Source organism: Triturus cristatus, chromosome 7 (assembly GCF_964204655.1).
Source record: "Triturus cristatus chromosome 7, aTriCri1.1, whole genome shotgun sequence".
Classification (NCBI taxonomy): domain Eukaryota; kingdom Metazoa; phylum Chordata; class Amphibia; order Caudata; family Salamandridae; genus Triturus; species Triturus cristatus.
The window spans coordinates 643692283-643720139 of NC_140590.1; the positions used below are offsets into that span (position 1 = coordinate 643692283).

The 27857-nt window shown below is 49.5% G+C and overlaps 1 long non-coding RNA gene across 1 annotated transcript in view; it reads right to left on the bottom strand.

Annotated features, from left to right (window-relative positions):
* Positions 1-3652: 3652 nt before the first annotated feature.
* Positions 3653-27857, bottom strand: part of LOC146810280 (uncharacterized) — a 74622-nt gene continuing 50417 nt past the window's right edge. Inside the window, exon 3 of the long non-coding RNA XR_014966570.1 lies at positions 3653-3882. This is a non-coding gene — a long non-coding RNA (uncharacterized LOC146810280). The remainder of the gene's footprint in view (positions 3883-27857) is intronic.

A 27857-nucleotide genomic window follows, 5' to 3' on the forward strand; every position in this document is an offset into this window, starting at 1 on the left:
TAAGAGCACATTTACCCACCCATAGTTGCCCACAAAATTACTGTAATATCCTGTAAATCCTAGAAAAGATCTCACTTGGGTCTGGGTGATGGGACCTTCCCCTCCAACCAAGACTGGATATTAGCATCCAATGGGCATAGTGCCCCACTTCTCACTTGGTTGCCTCGATGATCAGTTTCACTCCCAGTATCCTGATGAACACCTCCTTCTAGGGGCCTCAGGCGGTCCTACTGTGAATTACTAAAGATGAATAAAGTGAAGGTAAACCACATAGCATTTTTTAGGCTCAAATAAGAACATGGTTCAGCAGGCGCCTCCATCCCCACTTTATATCAGGAACCCAGAACATGCACAGTAGTCCCACATCATCAAAAGACGGCACTCCTGGTGTGCCCCTCTAGGTTACAGAACAGGTTTTGATCTTTAGCTTTAGCATGGACAGGCATAAGCCTCAGTGTAGCCTGTTAGCTAGGCCAACAACATTTCAGGACACAAGTTTCACATGCAGTCAGATCACTCAAGACAGGGATATATGCCTGCATACCATGAGGGGACACACCTGGCAAAATAGAGAGGGGTTCAAAGGTATATGAGGAACCTAGAGCCACCTAGAGCCAGTGGCAGGCAATGAGTGGTAAGGAAAGGGGTGCACTTAGGACACAGAGGGAGGGAGTAAATGGGATGGGCCTAGACAAGCAAAGAGTGCAGTGGGTGCCCAGGAAAAAGGCATTGAAAGAGTTCATACGGAGTACAAATAAGGCGGTGCTCACTCAATTTTTTTTTGCGCCTTGTAAGGGGACAACCACATCTGGTGGATGGGGCTGTATTGGAAGGAAATTGGGGGGCGTATTAATTGGCGTACTTTGAGGCACAGAATGATTGGGCATGTGAGTGAACATTTTGGGAGCTACCTATAGTTTTCATTGAACTCTCACAAGGGGGCTTCCAAAAAGTGCAAAGACCAAGAGAGGGTGATTTGGGGGACAAGACTCCTCATATGGGTTTTCCCCCACCTCAATGGTGCACCATGAGGGCCAACTGAGGGAGTAGTATTTAGAGAGGAAACAAACGACAAGTGGCAGATCACAGAGCTCCCTAATGTATTGCCCTTTTGAAGGGCATGTATAAAGGGGATCTTGGTATCATTGTATTGAAAGTAGTAACATGAGGCACTGAAGGATGGGCACTTTGCGTGAGTGCCCCATCATTTTCTTAAAAGGTCCTATGAGGTGCAGAAGAATTGTATGATCCTGTTAAACATACATCATTATGTTTAATTACGTTATTGGGTCCTATAACCCTTGCATCACATCTTCCCCTTACCCTTCCGTCCACCCTTGTGTGAGTGTGTGCATGACAAATGCCATGTGCTGTTTTAGTATGTTGAGGGAAACTGAAGCGCATTCAGCTGGCAAGCGACATTCTGCAAAAAATAATTATCTAATAAAGACACATAACTGTATTTGTCTCCTTGTTACTACACAATTTCTTTGGCAACAATTGAGGGAACTGTGCACCACTATTTCCCTCCTGAACTCCCAGGCTCTGTTGTGGTGAAGCAAGCCAGCATCCATAGCCTCCTGCTGGCTCCTTTCTGACTCAATTCATCCCCAGCATGACGAGGTGGAAGGAGTGTTTGTTGACTTCAGGAACCTCCTGTCACATGCTTACGCCGGCCCCTGGATCTCTCTAACTTCAGCTGGCAACACCTTCGCCCAGCCTTGACCATCCCTTGGAGGTGTTCAAAATCAGTATGGTGAGTGGATTAACCCATCACTTGAAGTAATACTTCAAGTGAACTCTGGACAGAGCCAGATCCTCAAAACTGATACTAAGGAATTTTACACAGGGATCATTGCATGCTTAAATGGTTGTGGACAGTTGTAACACCTTAAATTGTAGTACAGTGTAATCCCTGTGGATTAGTGCCCTCATACCTAGCATAATGAATGCAGTGGCAATGCCCAGCATCCTTTTTGGAAAGTTGGACCAAATGGGTCAGATGTTATTAAAACATTGGGAGGCTATAGATGGGACCAAATATAATCCAGCCAGGAGACAAGCCATGATGCATAATTGTCTGAGGCAGGTGGAAGAAGGTTGTTTGCCCCTGTTGAAAAAAGAGGAGGAGTTGGCCTAAAGGCTAGGGTGGTCGACCTCGAATCTGGGGAACTGGGTTCGAGTCTTGGCAATGACGCTGAACATCCTGTGATTCTGGGAAAATCACTTAATCTCCCTGTGACAAACGAAAAAATGAATGTGTCCTCATGTCCTCATGTAATGCAACTGGTGCTATGTAAAGCGCTCTGATACCCGATTTGGGTAAAGTTGGCGCTATATAAAACTCTGTAAAAAAAAAAAAAATACAATGAGTGTTATAATGGAATCACACAATCTCTACTACTGCTATCAAGCACCTGGTGAGTCAATAAAGTCTTATGTTATGGCTCTAAGGAGGTTGGCTACAACATGCTCCTTCAGAGACATGGATGAAATGAACCGAAATCAGGTGGTAATGTGCACTACTTGTGTGAAAGGACAAGAAAAACTATTGTGTCATTGTAACTCTAGCCTGGAAAAGCTAATCTCAACTATAAAGAGTATTGAAAGGTCTGCCAAGGGAGTGAAGTTGCTGAGCAAAACTGACAACTATCATGTGGATGTCAATCTAGTTCACAAAGAAGGAGAAGCATCGACAAACCAGCTCAGAAAGAACAGCAAAAAGAGCAATTCAAGCAGCAACAAATTGGCATGCTACTGTTGCAGGTCCAGTACTCATTTGGCATCTAACAAATGATGTTCTGCTTTGAGCAATACCTGCAGGATATATAGACATTTCCTTACAGTTTGCAAAACCTCTCACTTAAAGAAGGTCTTCAAAGTGGAAGAATCAAAATCAGAGAAAGACTCAGATGATAGTGAAATGGTGGAAAATGTAGTGTAACTTGTGGCCAAAATCAACAAGGAAAATATACAGAATCAACCAAAGTGCATTGTTCAAGTGAACCTAGAAGGTGTGGAGGAGCTAGTAGACACTGGAACAAGAATCACTATTCTGTCAAAGGACACTTATGAAAATATAGGATGTAAAACTCCTCTACAAACCAACAGAATCATCCCAGGAGCCTATTGGGGCCACAAACTAAAACTGGAAGGAGTATTTAATGCAGATTTGACATTTAAGGACAAAAGTACATCAACAAAGGTTTTTGTACTAGACTACAATTACAACATCAACAGCTGGTTAGAACATCAGAAGCTGAGAATGTTGATTAATCTACCTCCTTATGTGTTTAGCATCCAAGAAGACAATTTAGAAACAATTTTCGAAGAATACAAGGGGGTATTGAGCAAATAACTTAGATGCTTAAAGAATTTCAAGCATAAGCTAATTCTAAAAACCAAGCACAAAGTCTGTCAAGCAATGTGTAAGGAATATACCCTTGTCAGCCCACACGGAAGTCAAAGCCATTCTAAAGGATTGGTGTGACAATGGAATGATAGAACCAGTCAACGCATCGGAGTGGCTGTCACCTGTTGTCATTTCAAAAAAGAAGAATGGCTCAATCTGTTTGTGCATTGACCATCGCCTACTCAACTGCCATGTGGTAGCTGTTTGTCAGCCCTTGGCTCTAATAAATGAAATGATAATGACATTGGACCCAACAAAGATCTTTACAGTGCTAGACTTCAGTACAGCTTACCATCAAAAACAATTGAAAGAAGGATCAAAACATTACACAGCATTCCTCACTCCCAAAGGATGTTATCAATTTTGAAGACTGACTTTTGGGCTGTGTTCAGTGTCTGCTATCTTCCAACACGTAATGAACCAACTTTTTTCAGGTATGGAAGGTGTAAGGTAATTTCAAGAAGACATACCTGCATGGAGGAAAATAGAGAAAGAACGCATGTATATTTTACTGAGAGTGTTTCAAAAGATTTAAGAGAGAGTGGTCTAACATTACAGAAAGACAAATGTACATTTTTTAACTGAACAGTAGTGTCCCTTGGATACCTCATTGACGAACATGGTGTATGGCCAAAGCCATCTTTGATATCTGCAATTTCAAAGTTACCTACCCCAAAAATTGCTAAAGAATGATGCAGAGGGGGAGGAGCCTAGCGCGCAACCAAGATGGACGCGTAGGCACAGGGCTCTCTGGACCCTTGCCGCACCTCGCAACTTATCCTGACATTATCCTGGATTTGTGGACGGATTCTGGAAGATGAACCTTGGCTGAATCCATAACTCTTTTCAGAACGTAAATCGGACCTGGGAGACCTGAAATATAGCGTCTTGCATTTTGGAGGCCCACCTGGAAGTTGTGCCCGGTGCTTTGGTGAACTGTGGGGCCGGGGAGTAGTTGAACAACAACGGCATCGGAGCCTTGCCACTGACCGCGCCCCCACTTTCAGTTTCGCTTTTGCACTTCTGCATGGCCTGATCGAGGAGCTACTTCGCGCGGCTGGGGCGTCCTCCGGCCTTTGTACTGGACTGATTTGTGCCTTTTTCTCCACTCTTCCGAGCGGGCTCTTGGACAGTCTGTGTCTGATCTGCTGGCACCCCTTTGCTATCGGTCCTGGTGGACCCCTCCGGTGAGCATCGCTCAACATGGCGGGCAAGGGGGATCCCAAGAAATGGAGGACCAAGACATCCCACCGTGGGGGACCAGTCCAGAGTAACATCATGGATCGTTATACCCAGGGCAAAGGATCCCCCGGGCCAGCAAGTGCCGCCGTGGAGGACTCTGGTGGTGGCCCGTCCGTGCCCACGGAATTGTCGCTGCAAGACGTTATGGGCGCCATCAACGGCATAAGGGAGACCATCGCCCGGCAGTACGAGGCTCTGGCCCGCAAAATTGACACGGTTGCCATTGATGTTAAGTTAATTCGGGCGGATCTCTCTAAGACTAACGAGAGGGTTCAATCGCTGGACTTGAGGACATCCACTCTTGTTACGGATGTATCAGACCTCCAGGCAACTCTTGGCGATCTAAAGTCGGCAAACGACACGATGTCCCGGCGGCTGAAGGATTTCGAAGGTCGGGCACGACGCAATAATATCCGCGTCATAGGTGTACCGGAGACTCTCGACAATCGTCCGGTGGACCTCATGGTCGAAGATCTCGTCCTCAATCATCTTGCTCCTTCAGGCCTGAGCAAGTTCTTCACCGTGGAGCGGGCCCATTGTGTCCCAGGCGGTAGGCCTCGACCAGGAGCTCCCCCGAGGCCTATTATTGCAAAACTTTTTCATTACAGGGACCGGGATGCGATCCTGCAGGCCTCGAGGGTGCATGGCCCAGTTAACTATGAGAATGCCTCCGTTAACTTCTTTCCGGACTTCACCCAACTCGTTCAGAAACAGAGAATGGGCTTTCAGGGGGTGAAGCGCCGTCTTCGAGATCTGGAACTTAAATACTCTATGCTTTTCCCTGCCAGGCTTCGTGTGGAATATGAAGATCGGACTCTCTTTTTTGAACGCCCTGACACTGTGAGTGACTGGTTAGACTCCCTGCCGGACCGGGGCGAACGATCTGGGCGTACTGGCGGTGCTGAGGGCGGAGGGCCTCCGCAGGAATGATTCTTGGTCCTCTACTTTGCCATTTCCTTCTGCGCCCAGCCAGGTTCTACTTCAATTGTATATTTTGTCTATTAATGTTCTGTTTGGATGCGGGCGGGGACGGGTCCCTTTCCTCCTTTAGGGTCTTTTTGTAGCATGTGATTGTTAGGGCGAGAGGCACACTGCAAGTTGGGGGGCTGTATAGTCCACAGGGGTGCAGGGTGGGGGGAGTTGCAATGGCGTGGGGGTGGGAGGGGGACAGTGGTTGTTGGGTTGTGTGTTTTTTCTTTTCAAGGCGGTGTGTTTGTTTCCTTTCAGTTTTAGGTGTCTGGCTGCGTGCCCGGGGACTCCAGCTTCTTGTGTTGGGATGGGGGGGGACGGGTTGAAACTTATGTCTTGGAACGTCAATGGATTGGGGGACCGTATCAAACGTGGGGTTGTGTTGCAATATTTGCGTCGATTGGCCCCTGATGTGGTATTTCTTCAAGAGACGCACTTGGTGGGCAATGTATGTCATGCCATGAACAGGGGGGGCTACCGACTGGTTGCACATTCTGGCTTCACCACTGGATCCAGAGGGGTGGGCATCTTGCTGCGATCTTCCCTCCCGCTTGAGATTGACAAAGTTACTCTTGATGATAGAGGGCGCTATGCGTCCTTGACTGGACGGTGGGAGGGTCAGACTCTTTCATTGGTCTCGGTCTATGTTCCCCCGGGCCTCCAGACCTCCACTTTCTCTGATGTGGGTCGTATGTTACTTGAACTTCTTGATAGTCTCTTGCTTGTGGGTGGGGATTTTAATTCCGTGATTTCTGGCGAGTTGGATCGTTACCCTCCCAGAGCCCTCTCTGCCGCCCAGGCGTGGCTCGGCGGGTTCTTGGACACTTTTGGCCTAGTGGACTGCTGGAGGTTGATACATCCGACACAGAGTCAGTACACATTCCACTCCGGGGCTCACGGGAGTCTCTCCAGACTAGATTATTTTCTTATGCCAGCGGCCCAGACCACCCGGGTCCGGGAGGTTAAGCACCTGGCCCGGGGCATTTCCGATCATTCCCCATTGTGGCTCCTCTTCGATACCGGGATGCGATCCGCTGGGCGGGTCGCCCCCATTAACCCCTGGTACCTGCGTGACCCCAAGATCCGCAAGGGTCTCATTAAGTCGCTTGACCAGTATTTTCTTGAGAATGAGGGGTCCGTCTTGTCCTCAGTGTCCTTGTGGGAGGCTTTCAAAACGGTTCTCCGAGGACATGCCCTATCCCTGATCGTGGAGGCCAAGAAAGCTAAGAACGGGGAGGTGGTTGCGTTGGAGGCTGAGATATCGGGGTTAGAGGCTGCCTTGGAGACGGCTGTCACTCAGGACGGGCTCCACGCTCTCAGCCTGAAGCAATTCGAATATAAGTCCCTTGTTACGGATGCTGCTCGGACAATGTACAGGGAGCAGCAGGGTAGGCTGTATGATGCTGGGGATAAGGCGGGTAAATTGATTGCTTGGCTTGATAAGAAGGAGAGAGTGAATCGAGTGGTCCCCGTGCTTCAGACGTCGGAGGGAGTGAGTGTGACCCACCCTGGTGAGATTGTGGAGTGTTTTGCTGATTACTTCCGTGCTGTGTACTCCCCGGTGTCTGATAGGGATGAGGCTGACTCCCGTCACTTGTTGAAGGATATTGCTTTGCCCTGCCTGTCGGTGGATGAGCGTGAGCAGTTAGATGCCCCGTTATCGGTTGACGAGATTGCTACCGCGATTCGTTCCCTTCGCTCAGGCAGGGCTATGGGCCCCAACGGACTCCCTATTGAACTTTACAAACTGCAACCGGATAAAATTGCGCCATTTCTCCGTCGTATGTTTTCGGAGTTGCTTGGACTTGGTTCTCTCCCTGCTGATCAACGTCTGGCCACTATAGTCGTGATTCCCAAGGACGGTAAGCCTCGGGACCGTTGCACCTCGTACAGGCCTATTTCTCTGTTGAACGCCGAGCCGAAAATCCTTGCCAAGGTTCTTGCTAATCGTCTGCTTACTGTTATCTGTGACCTGGTGCATCCGGACCAATCCGGTTTTATCCCGCACCGGAATACGGCCCTTAACTTGCGGCGCCTACATGGCGTACTTGCAAGGGCGGAATATCTTTCAGAGCCGGCCATCTTGGTTTCCTTGGACGCCACGATGGCCTTTGATACGATAGAATGGCCGTATCTTTGGGCCGCCCTGGCAAAGTTTGGATTCGGGGCGGGATTTATTAGTTGGGTTAAACTCTTATACGCTGCTCCGTTGGCTCAGGTTGTCGTTAATGGGAGGGTTTCCCGGCCCTTCGTTCTTGGGAGGGGCACTAGGCAGGGGTGTCCGTTGTCTCCCCTGCTCTTCGCTCTGGCTTTGGAACCGCTCGTTGCTTGGCTTCGTTGGGAACCGTCGATAAGAGGGATCCAGTGGGCCCCTGGCTTCGAGGATCGAGTTTCGTTGTACGCGGATGACATTCTTTTGTACCTCACCTCACCACGCCAGTCACTCAATGTGCTCTTTGACATCCTTACTTCCTTCGGCAAGAACTCTGGTTTGATTATTAACTGGTCCAAATCTTGTGTCTATGCTATATCCGGTGGCTTTCCTCTCTTGCCTTCTCGTTTTCCCATTAAGGCGTCCCACTCCGGCTTTACGTACCTGGGGGTGTACGTCTCATTGGACCCGGCGGTCCGCTACGAGCATAATCTCCTCTCTCCACTTCGGAGATTGAGGTTAGACGTGGCCCGTTGGCGTAAGCTTCCCTTGTCTCCCCTCAGTCGTGCGGCGCTTTTTAAAATGATGTCTCTTCCCCGATTCCTTTACGCACTTCAGAACTCCTTTGATATTATTCCGGCGGCCTACTTCCGGGAAGTGGAGAGCTTACAGAGGAGGCTTGTTTGGGATGGTCGTGCACGTATTGCTCTTGCAAAACTGACTCTCCCCTGGTATGACGGGGGCATTGCGCTCCCGGACATCAGGAGGTACTATTGGGCCTCCCAGCTATCTGCTATTAACCATGCAACGTACGCACCTGATCCGAATCCGGCTTTCGAAATGGATAGATTTTTGTTGCCTGGCGGCAACTTTAACAGAGCGCTTTACTCTCGATCGGCTGGGAGGAACTTAACCGGTCCCACTAAGATTGCTGTGCGCGTGTGGAGGGCTGCGAATGTGGCCATGGGCTGGAATGAGCGTTTGACGGGTGCGACCCCTTTGTTTGCGTCTGAAAGATTGGGAAGCCTCTGGACGACGAAGGGCTTTGAGCGTTGGCACACGATTGGCATCAGTAGAGTAGGTGACCTCTGGGTGAAGGGTGTGGTTAAATCCTTTGCTGCGCTGCAGAGTGAGTACGAATTGAGTGAGAGGGAGTTCTTTCGGTACGTCCAGGTTCGGCACGCCTTGCTCTCGGCCTTCGGGGCTGGGACTGCAGTCCCTGTGTCTTCGCCACTCGAGGACCGCATACTCGACTGTCACTTGCCCGACAGTACTATTTCCCTTATCTATAAAAAACTTATAAACGTTCGGGCGGATCTCCTCGTGCGCCTTCGGGAGGCGTGGACCGGGGATGGTGTGGAACTGGACGATGAGGATTGGCAGTCTGCGCTGTCCTCCCCTAAGGAAGTGGCCATACCCGCGCGTCTCCGTCTTGTCCAGCTTAAAATTCTCCACCGTGCCTACGTGACGGGCCCTCGTTTAGTTTTGATGGGTTTTTCTGAAGACGGGCTCTGTAGGCGCGGCTGTGGGCTCAGCGCCACTTTTCTCCATGTTCTCTGGGAGTGCTGTGAGGTGGCGGAGTATTGGCGCCGGGTGCATGCTGTCATGGAATGCGTCACTGGGGTCGCTTTGTTGCCCGAGGCTCGCCGATGTTTGTTGAACGTGTGGGAGCCTAATGACTATAATGCGGCTCAAACTCGGTGGGCGGCCCTTGGGAACATGATTGCTAAGAGGGACATCGCACAGCGTTGGGGTTCCCGACGGCCTCCCACCGTGTCAGTATGGAAGGAGAGCATGGATTGGTGCATGTGCAGAGAGAAGACTGTGTATGTGTCTCGGGGTAAGCCGGGGGCGTGGGGGAGAATCTGGGGTCAGTGGAACGCGTACCGAGGGAACATCTGCACGCCCCCCCTCGTGGACACATCTGATGCTGCCTTGTCCCCCTGATCCTGAGGTTCCCGGATTATTACGTTTTACCTGTAGACGGTTGTGGCTCTCCCGTCGCCCCCACCTCCCCCTTGCTCATCCTCATTGTCCACCTGAGGGTGGAGTATGTATTGTGTGGTTAGACGCCCCTTTTTTGATGGTTTCCGCCTTGCTTTTTGGTGTTATTTTATTTTTTTTCTTTGTTTGTATTTCTAAAATCTATGTATCCTGATAACCTCGGAGGTGCACTCAGTAATTTGTAAATTCGGCTGGGCCCCAGGGGGCCTGTTGCTGCCTTGATGTTGTTGACCATGTATATATTAGCGGCCGGCCCTGGTGGTTGTAGGCCCATGTTTGTATTGATTTTTATGTACAATAAAGGTTTTCGCAAAAAAAAAAAAAAAAAAGAATGATGCAGATTTTATATGGGATGGAAAATGTCAGCAGAGCATAAAGGACATAAAAAGTGAACTTGAGTTGGCACCAACCCTGCAGTCATTGAGTGAGAAGTTGCAAAGCATTGCAACTATAGATGCTAGCCAAATTGGGTTGGGGCAGTGCTCAGCCGGAAAACAGAAAAAGGAGAGTAAAGTATATCCTTTACATCACGTAAGCTGAGAGGTCCAAAGTCAAAGTATTCAGTGATTGAACGAGTGCTATTGGCCAGTGTTTAGGCGGTTTCAAAGTTTAAAAGTTTTCTTGTGGCAAAGAGTCTATCATATGTACAGATGATACTCTGTTGATCAGCATCTTGGAAGGAAAGGGTTCTAGTAAACCGACCCCAAGTATAGCAAAGTTGGCATTTAAGTTACAAGAATACCAGAATAGGATGTAGCATATTTCAGATGGATTGAATGTTTCCGCTGGCTACCTGTCGCAAGCTCCCTGTGATAGTGAGTCAGATTGTAATTGAGCAGAGGACGATGATGATTTGTTGTTTGCCTGCTTTTTTGATAGTGAAGAATCCAATGGCACCATTACCAAACAAGTGTGGATGACGGCCATTAGTAATGACAATGAGATTACAAAAATAAGAAGTACAGAGTTAAAGGAGGGCCGTGATTAAAAATACCACATGAAAAGTTAAGACCATGTATGCTTCCATGGCTGAGCAGGTTGGGGTGCCGCGGGGGTCACAGGGGCTAGAGGGGCAATGCGGGTCCCCTTACACACGAGCCGGGGTTGAGAGTCCGTGCATGTTCTGGTCACAGGGGAGTGGGGTGGTGGCAATTTCCACACACACTCCTCTGGGGAGCGGTTGAGCGATTGGCAGCCCTATAGGTACATGAGGCTCTGACGGGGGTGACATGGGGCTCTTACAGGCCAGGACCAACGGTATTGCTCTTTAGCCCCTCACTAACACATCTTTGACCTGGTAGTTCACAGGCGATTGAGCCTTACATGTTTGGACGAATGCCAGTTCTGGGGTTCGCCCTTGCGGTTATGGAGTTCCTTTTGTTAATTTTATCTTTACTTTTGCCTCTTTGCATTCTGCAGTGTTCTGCAGTTCTCTCACACATCATGTTCTTGCAGCAGGCGGTCTGGGTAACAGTACTCTTGGTCTCCCCTCCTTCCCCCAGCTGGCCTGCTTCGGCCTGTGGGCCTAGTGTTGTCCGCACTCTGCACCGATGGCTGAGACTGCAATAGTCACATGGAACATTAGAGGCATGCACACACCGACCCACCGATACTCTGTTTTTGCCTACCTGCAGAGGCACAAGATAGGGGTGGCGCTTCTCCAAGAGACGCACATGACACGGCCAGAGTTGGACAGGCTGCGCGCTCGGTGGAGGGGGCAGCTTTTTGGGACCACATATTCTGCGCATGCTCGGGGTACGTTGGTTTGGGTACGGGCGGGCACACCCTTCACATGCTCCGAAGTAGTGCTTGACCCTACTGGCCGATACACCTTGGTGCGGGGGATCCATCTATGCCCCAAACGTTGAACAGCCGTCGTTCCTTGACCACCTCTCGGTGGCCTTGACCCCGTATGTGGGTCTTCCCTGGTTGCTGGGTGGGGACTTTAACGCAGTGCTGGACACGAGCCTTGACAGATCCTACCCGCCACTCCGTAGCATACAGGCAGTCTCGAATGCGAGGAACCTTACTGATTGGCTGTCGCGGTGGGCCCTTCATGACGTCTGGCGCACCTTACATCCCACTGACCGGCTCTATTCATATTATTCGGTGGTGCATGACCTTCACGTCCGCCTTGACAGGGTGGTGAGCTCTCCGTCGCTGGACCCTTTGATAATCCAGGCGGACTATCTGGGCCGGACCCACTCTGACCACAATCCTCTTAGGCTGCGTCTCTGCTGGGATCTGGGGAGACCCCCCATTCCCACATGGCGTTTGCAACCGGCCGCTCTTGAGGACGCGGAGTTTCGGGCTTCGCTCGGCACAGCGGTCGAACAGTTCTTTGACCTCAATGATGGTACGACGGGGAGCACGTTGACAGAGTGGGATGCGCACAAATCGACCATGCGGGGACACTGCCTGGGGGCGACGGGGAATATCCGTAAGCAGCTTACGTTACTACTCACCGCTCTGGAAACCCGGCTAATGGCATGCGAACGCCATGGCAAGGGTGGAGGGCGTGACTCAACCAGGCTGGCCCGGCTCCGGGCACGCCATGCTGAGCTGTTGGAGAGGTTGCGTTGCCATAACTACGCTGCCCATTCGGCACGGGTCCACGCCAGGTCGGATAGGGCGGGGCGGTTGCTGGCCTGGTTGATCAGGCAGGAATCGGGCTATGTGCCAATAGCCTCCATCCGTGGATCGGACGGGACGCTGGTGCACACGCAGCGGGAGATCCATCAGATACTCACGGCACACTACAAAGACCTGTACACTTCAGTGGGGCGTCGGCAGGCACAGGATCTCGATCTGTTTCTGGGGGCCGCCGGCCTCCCCACAATTCCGGATGCCCACCAGGAAACGTTAGAGGGTCCCCTCACTCTGGAGGAGATAGGGGAAGTGGTGGCCTCACTGGCTTCTGGCAAGGCACCTGGGCCGGATGGTCTCCCGGCAGAATACTACAAGGCATATCGGGAATCTCTGGTGCCCAGACTGCACGCGTTATATCTCACGGCCCTTGAGGAGGCTACCCTGCCCGCCTCCATGAGGGAGGCCTACCTGATCTCTTTACCCAAGCCGGGGCGTGATCCTACTAATCTAGGGTCCTATCGCCCCCTTGCCATCCTCAACACCGATTACAAAATCCTGGCCAAGGTCCTAGCGGAGCGGCTGGCCCCCACTGTGCCTGTACTAGTGCACAGGGACCAGAATGGGTTTGTGCCGAAGCGCAGCACTTCGCTTAATCTCCGCCGGTTCTTCCGTGTTGCTACACACGGCGCACAGCATTGGCCGCGGGCGGGCTGTCTAGTGTTAGACCTTGAAAAAGCCTTCGATTGCCTAGAGTGGGGGTATCTGGTGGCGGCATTATCGCACTATGGACTAGGCCTCGGGTTCCTACAAATGGCGGTGCTCCTCTACAAGAATCCCGTGGTCTGGGTGAGAACTGGCCCATACATCTCCGAGGCCATCTCGGTTGGCCGAGGTACCAGGCAGGGGTGCCCCCTCTCGCCCCTCCTTTTTGCGCTTGCCATAGAGCCCTTAGCGGCCACCCTGCGGAGGGTGTTGACGGACGGCATTCCAATGGGCGATACCCCCCACCAGGTCTCCTTATACGCGGATGACCTTTTGAGGGGACCTTGAGCGGGTTCTCACGGAATTTGCAACGCTTTCCGGGTTAAGGGTGAATGCGGCCAAATCGTGCCTTTACCCGTTCTGTGCTGATGCTCTGGATCCCCGGTTTCATCTAGGGGGTGTACCTGTCAGGTGGCAGCCGGACACCTTCCGTTACCTGGGCATCCAGGTGTATAGGCGGCCAGCTGACTTGGTGGAGGGTAACTTGGGCAGGGCGGTAACGGCGATCAGGGCCCAGATGCGTTTCTGGGGCACCCTCCCTCTCGCGGTCACAGGCCGCATTGCACTGGTCAAAATGGTGGCCCTGCCCAGACTCCTCTACTACTTTGCTAACCTGCCGACCTACATCCCGGTGTCCTTCTTCGCCACCTTGGAGCGCTCCCTCCGGGATTTTGTATGGGGCAACGCACGCCACAGAGTGGCGCTCTCTAAGTTATACCTCCCCACGGGTCAGGGGGGACTCGCGATGCCGTGCTTTGCGCACTATTACCTAACAGCGCAGCTGCAATGGGTGGCCAGGTGGTTGGCCGACAGGGAGAGAGATGACACGGCGTCCACGGAGCCGCCACTCCCCCTGGCGGATATTATAGCGTTGTTCCACCCGACGGCCAGAATGGTCAAGCCGGGCCCCCTTCTTGTGGCAGTGGACTACAACTGCTATCGGCGTGCCCTCTACCTGACCCGGTCGCATACCCCATATGCCCCCGCCATGCCAATTGAGGGTTCGCCTAGTGGTCGAGGGATACTGTGCTCAACGGAGCTTGCGGAATGGCACGCGGCGGACATCTGCACGCTAGGGGACCTCTACCGCGATGGTGCGCTTATCCCGTTCGCTCAACTAGCGGAGGAGACGGGGTTACCAGTCGGTCAGTTCCTCCGTCACTGCTCGCTAATCGCGACGCTGACGAACCGGTGGGGTGCTCTTCAGGAGGAGCCGGCACAACCACTCATGATGCAGTACCTCCATGTCATGGGACGGGGCAGTCACATGAGTCGTTGGTTTGCGGCCTCCCTGCGCACGCAGGTGGCGACGGACCTGTCTCCTTTGCGGGGTAAATGCGGGGTAAATGGGAAGCGGATCTGGATCGCCCCATGACCGACAAGGAGTGGAGGGATACGCTGCGGGGACCCACGCGGGTTCCTAGGAACTTGCGGTTTCGCCAAATTCAGTATTTTATACTGCACAGAGCATATCTCACTCCCGACTCCATCAACCGCTATTTCCATCGCGCGGACGCGGACTGCCCAGGCTCTGGATGCTGGACTGGTGCACATGTTATGGAGTTGTCCAGCGCTAGACTCATATTGGCGGACGGTGCATGGAGCGTTAAGTACCTGTGCCGGCCCGCTGGCGCGGCGGGAATGGCCGGCCTGTTTGTTACACTTATTTCGTAGAACTCCCCCCACGAAGGTTACCTGTCGCTTCCCAGACCTGGGTCTGATCGTGGCGAAGCGGTTAATCACTAAGCGCTGGAAGGCGGCTGAGCCCCCCCGTGCGCAGGCGTGGCGGAGTTCCCTGCTGGTGTGGCCGGGGGCGGAGGGTACAGCTCTCTTGCGGGAAGAAACGTTGGGCTTCAGACGCACACCCATAGCGAATCAGTGGGACGTACACTTGCAGGCCCTGATGCAGCTGGATGGGGATGCCCTGGGACTCTGTGGGGCACGTACTGCAGAGACACTCCCTGAGGAGGAGGGGAACGGAGGCGAGGCTGGGGGACCTACTTTGAGGACTGGTGGGGAGGTCCTCGTTGAGCCGGGCAGATGTGCGGACAATGACAATTGCCTTTAATGGAACTGTATGTAACGAGAGGTGGGGGCCGGGTGGGGGGGTGGACTGGGGGAGGTATCTTGGGGGTCATGTGGTCGAAGACCGAACCTGCTGCTGCTGTTATGCTGGGCTTCTGTTGTTTAGCCTGTTTCCTTTTGTTGTTCGATGAATCTGTTTAAATGTGGGCGGTGGTCCTGAGACCTATCAGCTTATCTTGCTCCACACATGGGGGTGGCGATTGATCCTGTGGTTCACCGCATTCACAATTGGCGGGGACTCCTCCGAGTAACTGACTCATTACCTGTGAGATGTTCCATTTATGATTTATGCTATGTCTATATTAACGAAATGCCAATAAACAGATTTCATAATAATGAAAAGTTAAGACTATGATGGAAAATTAAAGATGACATTACTATGTTTGATTAAGTCATTCCACATAGCGACACCCTAATTGTGCCTACATCCTTAAGGGGTAAGTTGATAGCCCTCGCACATGAAGGTCATGTAGGGATGACAGAAACTAAACAAAAGCTTAGGGAAAGATATTGGATACTGGAATAAGCTACCGGAGAGCCTACGCGGAGAATCTACGTTACTTCCTTTTAGGAAGAAGTTGAAGACATTCCTGTTTATTGAGGCATTTGGATAAGCTTCCCACTTTTGTATGATCAGATGGCAGTGGGGGGTATTCGGGTTCTGGGTCAATGTGTTAGCGCTTAGAGACCGTTGGTGATTTGGCGCTTTATAAATATATATTAACATAACATATTAACATAACATTGGTGGCCATCCATGGATCGTGATGTTGAAATCTTTACCGCCAGTGTTCCGTCTGTGCTAAGGCAGATAAACCAATGACCATACATCGTTGCCGCATATCATCCGTAGAGCTGCCTGAAGGTCCTTGGATAAAGGTCGGAATCTACTTTATTGGACCAATGAATGCTTTACCCTTAGAAATGCGTTATGCCATTGTTGTTGCAGACTACTTCAGTAAATGGATTGAAGTTAATTTTGTGTTACAACTCACCACATCTGAAGTGATAAAATGTCTGAAGGAAGTGTTTTGTAGGGAGGGCTTCCCACATCAGTTAGCCTCTGATAATGGAGTGCAGTTTGTACCCCAAGAATGGGTTAGGTTCTTGAAAATAAATGGCAGCGAACATGTAAGGTCATCCTTGTACCACCCTCAAAGCAATGGGAAGGTTGAACGGGCCATAGCCTAATCGAGGAAACTATTCAAATGGCTTTAAGGTCTCACTTTCTCATAGAGGCGGCCTTTAGAACCAGGCTATGGCCATATCGTACCACTCCACACAATACCACAGGTAGAACTCCCTTTGAGTTGCTCTGGGATAGATTAACCATCACATAGCTGCAGCCATACTGGTCTTTAGCATGGAAGAAGTGGGAAAAGGAGAACATGAAGAAAAAGGAGACCATAATGATAAATTTGGTAGACAAAGCCAGAAACACATGCGCAGCAACCATGATGCGGGGAAAATAGTCAAAGGAGATGTCTGTGACTGCTGGTGATGGGGATGGGGTGAGAGTGAATCAAATTTTCCTGGCATTAGATCACCAGCAATGAAGTTGTTCAAAGTAGTTTATCTGAGTCAATCGAAAATGCCAACGACAGTGAGCAATGTAGAACAAGCTTTGCTAATGCCACATGTTGAAATTTTTCCAACGTGTCTTCATCTACGATTGCAACCAATCCTAATAGCACTGTTATGACCAGAAGAACAATTGTACCACATGTTAAGTTCAAAGATTACATATTGAAATAATTGTTGAGAATGGGGAAAAGATGTAATGTCCTGTTAAACATACTTCATTATGTGTTTTTATTGTGTCCTATAACCCTTGGTTCCCCTCCCGTCCTCCTTTGTGTGAGAGTGCGCATGGCAAATGCATTCACTGTTTTAGAATGGTGAGGACCGTTTGGCAGCATTCTGAGGTGAACATTTATCTTCTAAGACACATTGTACCTGTCTTCGCCTCCTTGTTACTACAGAATCATGTAAGTGGGAGAGGGTTTGCTGGGTACCCCTATTATTTATGAAACCACCTCAAGTGGGAACCCATAAAGGACACTAGTGGTGTGGTATTGAAATGAGTTACATAAGGCATAAAAGGAAGGCACTCTTATGGCAACTCTCGGCCGAGAGGGGCTGTTCACATAGAGAGGGCAACAAGGGTAAATCGCTGATGGGGGCAAGACAGTTCATCTGAGAGCAGCTCTAATTGCAGACACATAAGAAGCGTAAGGAGAGTAGCTAAATGAGACACAGAGATGGTGCTTGGATCAGTTGTTTGATTATTATTATTATTATTATTAAAAGGCTCTTATATAGCGCATGGCTACTCGGGAGCATCCCAGCGCTTAAGACTAACCAAGCAGAGATGGATTAAAAATGAAGAGTTATTTTAACTAGTTTTTTGGAAACAGAAGAGTTTTTAACTTTTTTCGAAAGACAAGGAGGTTAGGCTCTTGGCGGAGAGGTGGGGGAAGAGCATTCCACAGCCCAGCCGCGTTGTGCGAGAACAGGCGACCTCCTGTGCGGGATCTGCTGATCCTAGGAACTGTCAGCAGATTTTGTTGGTTCGAGCGAAGATTCCTGGTAGGGTTGTAAGGTCTGATCATATCATCTAGAATGGGGGGGCCACTCCCATAGAGTGTTTTATGGACCGTGCAGAGGGTCTTAAAATAGATTCGCTCCTTTATGGGGAGCCAATGCAAGGTGCCAAGTGCGGGCCTGGCTGATGTACGATGGCTAGTGCCCGTGAGTAGCCGTGCTGCGGAATTCTGGACAACCTGAAGTTGCCGGATAACCGACACGGGGGCTCCAAGATAGAGCGCATTTCCATAATCCAACCTGGATAGAACAAGGGACTGGACAATGGTTTTCTTTGCTGCCTCGGGTAACTGAGGAAGGATTTTCCGGATTGTTTTCAGCAGTCCGAAACAAGTGGCTACTGTTTTCCTTGCCTGGATCTTAAATGACAACTCTGCATCCAACCAGAAGCCGAGACTCTTTATCTCGGTCTTTGGAGTGGGTCCTGGACCCATACAGGAGGGCCAATGTATCGAGTTGTCAAATGTGGCTCGTTTTCCTAGAAGCATCAGCTCCGTTTTACCTCCATTCAATTTCAGGTGGGACAGGTCCATCCAGTTAGCTACTGCCTCCAGGCAGTGACAGAGCCTGGAGGGGGAGGATTCCAACTGATTAAGAGAAACAACTAGCTGGGTGTCGTCAGCATAGCTTACCAGTTGGATCCCAAAGGAGGCAACTACTTCTGCCAGGGGCGCCATATAAACATTAAACAGTGTGGGGCTGAGGGAGGAGCCCTGTGGCACCCCACACTGTAATGGCATTGCTGGAGAGCAGCTATTTTCTGTAAAGACCTTAAAGGATCTGTCACCAAGAAAGGACTCCAACCACATGAGTGCCCTGTCTTTGACGCCCAGTTTTTTAAGACGAGACAGGAGGACACGGTGGTTCACCGTGTCGAAGGCGGCACTGAGGTCCAGGAGGATAATGGCCGCGCTGCCACCTGCGTCCAGAATCCTCCTGGAATCCTCAACCACCCTCAGCAGTGCCGTCTCCGTGCCCTGTCCTTTCCGAAACCCAGTTTGGGTTGGGTGGAGCAGGTTATGGGTCTCCAGAAAGGATGCTAGTTGTTTATTTACCCATTTCTCTGCGAGTTTACTGATGCCGGGGAGCAGGGAAATGGGACGATAATTGGAAAAGTCCTGGGGGTCGAGATGAGGCTTTTTTAACAGGGCCTTAACCATTGCCAGTTTCCAGTCTTGGGGTACCCTTCCTAATTCAAGTGAGGTGTTAACTAGATGGATAATGTATGTACTGATGTTGGATAAGGCTAACTTTAGAATATTCATAGGGACAGGATCTAGCGGGGAGCCGCTTTTTACAGAGTTGAAAAGCGTGGGCAACAGTTCAGTACTAAGGGGGGAAAAGGAAGGGAGGCAAGGCAGAATAATATCTGTATCATCTGGCAAAGGGAGGATGGATTCTTCAAGAGGTAGAGGGGGGAGGGACAGGAGGATCTTTTGAATTTTTTCAGCAAAGAAATTCGCCAGATTAATGCAGTGAGCATCAGCCTCCTCCGTGCAGAGTGGTAAGGATGGCGGGTCAGGGGCTTTTAACAGGGATTTAGCTATCTTGAACATCTCTCTTGGGGCATTAGCTGAGATCTCTATTTTTTCTGCATAAAAGATGGATTTGGCCACGTTAAGAGCAGATTTATATTTTTTTAGAGAGAGTTTTTATTTAGTTTTTTTCTCTTCCACAAAGTGTTTTCTCCACTGTCTCTCCAACCGTTTACATTCTTGTTTTAGGGACCTTAGCTCAGAAGTGAACCAAGGTTGTTTAGTGGAGGCTTTCTTTTTGGAGATGTTTGTTTTAGGAAGCACCCTATCCAATGATGATTCAATCCATTGGTTAAAGTCCATATTAGCCCTGTCAATGTCCTGATCGACCTGAGGTTCACTTGTATTCAGTGCCTCTGCCCATTCGTTCATTTTTAATTTCGTCCACCGCCTACTCAGAGTTTTACTGGGCGGTTCTGTTGGACCGGGTGTGGGCGTATTCCATATGAAGGGGATGACCATATGATCTGTCCAGGGGGTGGGGTATGGCTCTGTTGATGTTAAGTCCACAATATTGGAAAATATGGGGTCTAAAAGGTTCCCTTTAGAGTGGGTAGGGTGAGAGACTATCAAATTCAGTTCACATGCCGCAAGATCTTTAGTTAATTCTGTGGCGGTGGTGTCTGAGGGATTATTGAAATGAAGATTCAGGTCTCCTAGTACTATAAAATTTGAGACCCTGCTAGCTAACTCTATGGTTGATTCAATGATTCCTTTCGGAAATTGTCCAATAGCGCCAGGGGGACGGTAGATCAGAAGTCCAGAAAATGACACTTCTGGGGATAAAGTGATGGCAAATTGTGCGCTTTCACAGTCAGGGATGGAGCTGTCGATCATACGACAAATTAAGTGCTCCCTGTATACTATGGCTATCCCTCCTCCAACTTTGAGTTGTCTGTCCCTACATTGGATCAGATATCCAGGAGGAAGGGCCTGAACAATATCTGGACCGGACGTGGATCCCAACCACGTTTCAGTTAAAAAAAGAATGTCAAGTCCGAGATCTTGAATTAACAAGAAGATTTCAGTGGCATGTTTGGGTAATGAGCGGCAATTCACCAAAGCCATTTTCAGGATGCCTTCTGGATTAGTAGTATTAATATCCGCTTCCGTGGTTCTAAACGGGCAGTGTTGACAGAAGGGACGATCCGTCGCAGGATTTATAGAATGAGTGCAAGGGGGCAGCGAGACACTCCTCAATGCAAGGAGAGCCAGGCGGGAGTATGTCTGTGAGCAGCTGGGAGATTGGTCAGAGGTTCTGGTCCCTGAGCCCGACCGAGCGCGAACGGGCGCAAACGGGCTTACCTCTGGCGAACCTCCGGCGCAGGTCCGGCGCGTCCGCTGCCCGCGTCCGCTGCGCGGAGGCATAGCTGGCCGTTTATGTAGAGCGACTAGAGCGCTCGTCCAATAGCGCCCAACCTAAGATGGCCGCCAACTACAGCAACCCGGGACCCGGTGAACTAAGCCTCGAGGACGGCCAAGCCCCACCTGGGAAGCGGGGAAGAGTGATGAGGTGCTAGCGTGTCCTGGGCATTAATATCAGCCCCTAAAATGTGCAAAATGTAGCTCAAAGGGGGGGGAGCGGACACAAAGGGAAATTCAATAAAACAATTGCAATGAGCAGTTTAAAAGTTTTTTGAGAAGCGTTTTTTAGCAAGCGACCGCTCAGGAGCAGCCTTAGGGGTCTGTGCAAGGTATGATTGGACATAGACATTAAGGCCCAGCATTAATAATTGTTCATGCAGTGCAGTGCAGTAACAAATGTGCTGCAGAGGGCAATGTTTGCTGTCTGAGTTCAGATACGTACTGGTAGCATACACTCCCAGTTTCAATTCCTACATCTGGACAAACAGAGAAGGATCTCATGCACTGGATGTATGCTTTGTACTTCGGCACACATATGATGGATGCATTTTAAAAAAAAAATGAAAACATTGCTCATAGTTACAGCTTGGGTCTGGCTATTTTAATAGATTGGGCTTTGCATTAAAACCTATAGGTGCTTCTGATGATCTGCTTCAGTAATGCACCCTTGAATCAAAGTGATGCAAAGCACTATTTGCCCTGAAAAAAGGCATATTCTAGAGCAAACTATCTTTTGCACCAGAACGTAAACACCAATGCATCACTTTTGAATGGCGCAAAGCAGCAGCATTGGAAAAGAGTTTGGGATGTTGTCCAAGGGAATTGTGATCCTTAGATTTGCTATATAGTAATTTGGGGGGTAAGACGTGCAATTACTAGGAGAGGTATCTTGGGTGTGTCTTCTAATGTAGATCTAAGCAAAATGTTATTTATGTAGACAACATTTTAGGGGCCTCATTTATGCATTTTTTGCCATAGGGCAGCGTAGCAGGCCTAGTCGCTGCGCTGCCCTACAGCAAAAGAAAAGGGCAAGAATGCGCCATATCTATTAGATGCCTGTCCTTTTACCCTGCAACCGGCGCACAATGGGCTGCCTTGCACCAACGCAGGCCCCTTTGCACCATTTTTGTGCAGGAAGGGAAAACTTCATGCACAAAGACAATCACAAGAGGCTTTCTCCTCTTTGCAGCACACATAGAAAGAGGATAAACAAGGAGAAATAAAGATATATCTCCTTGTTGTGCCGGAGGCGTAAGTTTTTGGTGCTACCTCAGACTTACGATTTCATTTAAATCTGGGGCAGTGTCAAAAAGCCACAGATGTTTCTGGGAACGCATCCAGCAACACCCATGGAACCCCCTTTGATGCAGTTTTCTGCTTATAAAGGGCACATATTTATAAGGCCAAGAAAAGCCACGTAACATGGCTTTATAAATATGCCCGTGGCACATTGCGCTACCATAACATCAAAAAAGTGACCAATCAATCTCCTTCCAGTATCTCGCGATACTTTTATATATAAAGTAGGCTTTTGGGTAAAAAAATAAAAATGTCAAGAGCCACTGGCGAACCAACTTACAATATTAAAGTGTAATATTATGATATTTTCATGACACTTCGTTAGATTTCAGGGGAAAAAAATATGCAATTTCGAACAAGTCTATCGATGGCGCTTGTTAGCTAGATTAAGGAAATGTAGTAGAGCTTTCCACCCTGCTTGTTGAATTGAGAAATCCTGAAAGTACATTTTGAGCAAATGAAATATTTATGATTCGGAACCTTTGATCTTAGAAATGTTCCGTTTTTCAAACATTGTAGAGACGGCTTACATCACACAAACATTAACAGTTTACTTTCCATGTTTTGGGGAGGGGGGATGCAAATACATGAAATCAAAGAACACGTCTCATTGTTGGAAACTGCTCACTCCGTATTCAGTCCTCTCCTGCCATCTTCTGCCACCGTGTAGCATTGCACATTATAAAACCAAAGAGTACTCAATGCGTTCAACGAGGTGCATGCAAAAAGGTACTGTAAATCTTGGTTCAGACAAACCAATATATTTTGACTGTAAACAAAAAAAATTGTGATCGTATGACCATCGTGTGTCAGGCTCTCCCATTTCCCGTGAGATTCTTAATTATTCTTTTCAGGTGGGGTATTTTGACTCAGCAAGCAAAAACAGAGTGTTGGGGGCATCATTTGTAGAATGGCACAGGTCTCCACTGATCTGTACTTTTGAATATTCGTATTGCCCTACTGTCTGCGGTTTGTGTTGTGATATCTTTTGATCAATCTTTGGACACGATGATCTAGATTTACCAACACATGTTTGTGTGAAAATCTGCAGGGCTGTATCACAGAAATTATAAAAAATACCTCAGATTTGCACACTAATGAAGTCATAGTCTGCTGTTCCACAAAAACCCTGTTCAGAGTGGCACTAAGCACTGGGCTATGGTGGAAAGGAAAGTCAGAGGAGTGTAGCATGAGATTTGCACCGATGGTGTAACTTCCAGAATACATTTCAACATGATGACAATCAGCAAAGGTTAAGCTACGAAAAATGTGTAATTTAACAGAGACTAAAGAGCAGATATACCTACATTTCATGCAGGACTGTGCACGAGGCCGGACAGAGGAACCAAAAGCATCCATGGCCAAAAGGCTAAAACCAGCCCGGCCCCTTCGTCTGTTCGCTGCACCTCTCTAGTTCTATCTATCCATTCTTTCTCAGCCTCTCCTGTCGCTCTTCTCCCTCTCTGGTCGCTCTTTCTCTTTGTATTTCTCTCCCCTTTGTCTCTTCAAGCCTCTTCTTGCTTCTACAATTGACCTTAGGGAGCTGGGGAAAGTGGCATAGGCACCAGGAGTGGCACTGTGCAATCACAACCAGCCTCCAGAGGCTCCAGCCCACTGGGGAAATGCCAAGTGGCACAAGAGGTCAGTCTGGCCCTTGCAATGCAGCAACCAATGATGCTGTGATGCATTGTGTGAAACAGAAAGAGCAGAACAATGCCATTTTTACCACAATATGTTACTGTTTTTCTCTTCCTCAAGGCTGGCATACTTTAGGCTGCCGTGTGCCAACAAACACACCCTTTCAACACAGTGCAAAGTCAATTCCCTTTGGACAAATGTAAGCAGATAGGAATGTGTGTCAAAATCCATGGATGGTTGCATGGGAGCCACTATGTACCACCTGTTATTCACGAGCATATACCGAATGAGGCAAATGCACAAGACTGAGAAGTATGCGTGAGACCGGGGAGGATTGGGAGGGGGAAGTTGGGGACAGTTAATTGTATTAATGCGATAATGCATTACCATCAGTTGGGATCGCTATCCCAAAGGAAATGTGAATTACTGCAAAGGTTACATAGCCGTGTTACGTACATTTACGCTGAAGCAGGACTACATTGTAAATATGTGTATTCTTATAAAGACATGAAAAAAAATATGTAACATGATGGTATGATATATAAAATTTAAAATTTAAAAAACCAATAAAGTAAGTTAAAAAAAAATGTACCACCTGTTATGTCCTGCCAGACACGTTCTAGAGTCTCGACAGGCACAGAGTTAGTAGCCACTCCCCTAAGGGAGTGGGCACACTTGCACCCCCACACACATCCCTCACAGGCGTCACGAGTGACGAGAGCCTGTCAATAAAAGGGCCCAGGTGCACGTGCTCGAGGCTAGTTCCAGGATCATAGTATCGTGTCTGTGTGGTCCTTTAGTAAGCATGTGGACCTAGGGCCCAAGACATCACACCACCCATGTTACGCATGGTTGAAGCACAGTACTGCAAAGATGCACATGGTGCTACTTTCCATTACTTCAGGCCACTCTCCAGCCCAAATCATGATTTGCATTGGAAAGTAAATACCACACATTTCACTTTATTGCTTGATCCTTGGTGAGTCACATTTTTTCCATGAGTCACATTACTGTATTAGAAAACATATGAGGATGATTCACAAAGCAATTTGCACATGCCAGTTTTACTTAAGTTTGGCTATTTCTTTTTTGGTAGTGTAAAACTACTTTTTGACTTCACAAATGTCTGTACTGCTCTCCTGAAAGGAGTTAGTCACATAGAGTATTCCATGTAAGTAAGGGCCTGATGTGCGACACATTTTACCAGTCGCTGTTTGCAACAGGTAAAATGCACTTTCAAATGTACCAACCCTATTTTGCGAGTCGGTAACTTATTACCGACTCGCTAATAGGGCTTGCGAGTCACTATTAGGAAGGGGCATGCCAAGGGAGTTCCTTCCTTATTAGCTAGTTGTACTGGCATGTAGGAATACGGTTGCAAAACATTTGCAGGTCATTCGCAACTAGGGACCCCTTCCCCTTTATGAATGGGGTCACCAATTATTTTTTCAGAGCAGGCACTGGTCCTGCGGCCTACTGCCCTCTCTGAAAAAAATAAAAGAAAACTTTTCATTTTTATTTGGGAAAAGAATTGCGTTTTACTTTAAGAAAAATGGGCTGTATTTTTTATTTAAAAAGCAGTTAAGAACATGGTGGTCTGCTGACCATCCCTGTGAGTGCCGGCCATTCCCAAGGGATCACAAATTGCTACTTGCTTCGGGAATAGTAATGAGGCAGTTCCCTTGGGACCCACTGGGGAATCACAAACAGTGACTCAGACACTGTTGTACATCAGGTTTTGCAATTTGCAAATTGCAAGCCGCTAAAAATCACAATTTGTAAGTCGCACATCTGGCCCTAGATCTCCTGTGGGTGGGTGGTGAGTGTTTTCAGGGTGGGAATACCATGGAAATTTGTGAACACTCACAACCTTACATTTTTTTGTGTACTCACAACCCATTTTCAGGCTCTTTGCTACATAGGAAATATTCTGAGATTTTCTCCTGTCTGCTGTAGAAATAGATCCCTTTACAGGGTAGAATGTTAGCATTTGTATTTGGTCCTGCAAGAATTCACAAACATCCTCCAAAAGTATTTCTGAAAAGCTTTTGAATGCCTGGAAGCCATAAATCTGCATCCTTGTGAGTTAGTATACCTGCATATGATTAATTACAATCTTTTTGAAGACCCAGGTTAATATACTGTTTGAAAATAAACTAATATGTGCTATTTATATATAAGCATGTATATTAATGGCAATCTCAGCTAAAGAAGTTAGTATTGCAAGGAGATGCTATCGCCACACCCAGCTTTATGTTCCTCAATAGGCATCAGGTACGTTAATAGGCAGTATAGGAAGCTAACATTGCTTTGCAGCAACTAGGGCTGCTAATAAAGCTGAAAGAAATGTTATCAGTACGTAAACATAGGACGCTTATACATCATCATTAAACTTTATTGGATTTTTTTAAAAATCATAAAAGTGTGTATCTCAATACGTAGCAGCAGTATATCAAAAGAGGCATACATCAGCTAAAAATGCATCGAATAGAAAGGTAGTAAAACACTTACATCAATACATAAAAACGGATAATTAAAAATATAAAAATAGAGGGCGTGGCTCTGAGGGCGAAGTAGTTTCCCCTGAAAATCCCGTGATCCGTCCACTTATCCTGCCCCAAGACAGCGGAAGACACCGGAAGGTTGGGGGCGCCGATTGGGCTGGCCCTGAACCGTGGGGAGATCCGGGAAACGGCGGAAGCTGGCGGACGGGAGGCGGTCTGGGTCGGCGCCTGCAGCCACGGACTAAATTTCGAGGTCCCAGCCAACGGCCCTAGGACACGCACGGGTGGCGGGCGAGGAGGCGTGCCTGCGCCCGCCTCTGTGTGAGACGCGGTGCCGACACTACATTGCATCGTCAAGGGGCCCGGCCAGAAGCTCCGCAGTGTGAAAGACGAGGAGCGTTGCCTGGGGGCTGAATCGGCGGGGACGGCGGAGCCGGCTCCCTTGGCGGAGGCCCCAGATCTGACATTCCGGTGAGCGGGTGCGGGCGGCGGGCCTTCCCCCCCCCGGAGACATCGACACAAGTGGAGGCCTGAGATGCGGGTGGAGCCGGTGTGGTGCTGATTGAGAGCCGCAGATGAGCAGGGGACCCGACGTGCGACCAGTACGGAGCAACCCCCCCCCCCCTGGCGGCAGCGATTAGAGTTTGAACTGGCGGGCTTTGCAGCACGGACCGAGGCGCCACGGGCGCGAGACGAGGGCCCAGCAAGACGGCCTAGTGCAGCGAACAGGGCGCTTCCGCAGGTGGTCTGGGGCTGGACTGACTGCTGCTGAGGCGGGGGTGCCCGGTGCCCCCTCGGACCCGGAGAGTCCCAGGCCCCTCCCAGAGTGTGGGCCCGACGGCGCCGTTGGCTGCGGTGGGATACTGAAGGCGCCTCTGCTTGCCCCGCCTGCTCCTGGCTCTCAGCGGGGGCATAGCCGCGGAACCGGACGTCTCGCTCTCCCTCACTACTCCTGGACCGGGGAAAGCCAACAGGCCGCGCTGGTGTACGTGACTGGCGGCAGGCGGCGGGGCTACCTGGCACTGCAAGCCGAACTAGGAGACGATGGGGGGAAAGGGCCCACGCGGGTCAGCACAGGCCAAACTCGACAAATATGCCTTTGCCAAAGACTCAAAGAGCCCGCCTGGGCGCAAAGAACTCTCGGCGGGGGCTCCGGACTCCGGGGAAGTGGCCAAGGTGACCTTGGAGGATATTATGGCGGCTCTGGCTAGTGTACAGTGCACGGTGGGTTCAATCTCTGCTGATGTATCCTTTCTTCGTGCGGATTTCCAAAAAATGAACGCCAGAGTGACCGAGGTGGAGCAGGTGGCGAAATCCCTCACGAAAGACACCGCTTCCCTGCTTCAGCGAGTTGGGCAGCTGGAGACTGATAACAAACTCATGGCGGCGAAGCTCGATGATCAGGAGGGTCGTTCTCGGAGGAACAATATTCGTATTACTGGGGTCCCAGAAAGTGAGGGGACCCATGCCATGGACCTGTACGTCGAGAACCTCATTCAATCTGAGCTACAACCTCGGGGACTATCCACCCTCTTTGCAGTGGAGAGGGCGCACCGTGTGCCGGGAGGTAGGCCCAAACCCGGGGCGCCGCCACGACCCATCCTGGCCCGCATCTTTAACTTTCGGGACCGAGACACTATCCTCCAGGCAGCAAGAGTGGCACCGCCGGTGCGAGTCCATAATTCCCAGGTCTCTTT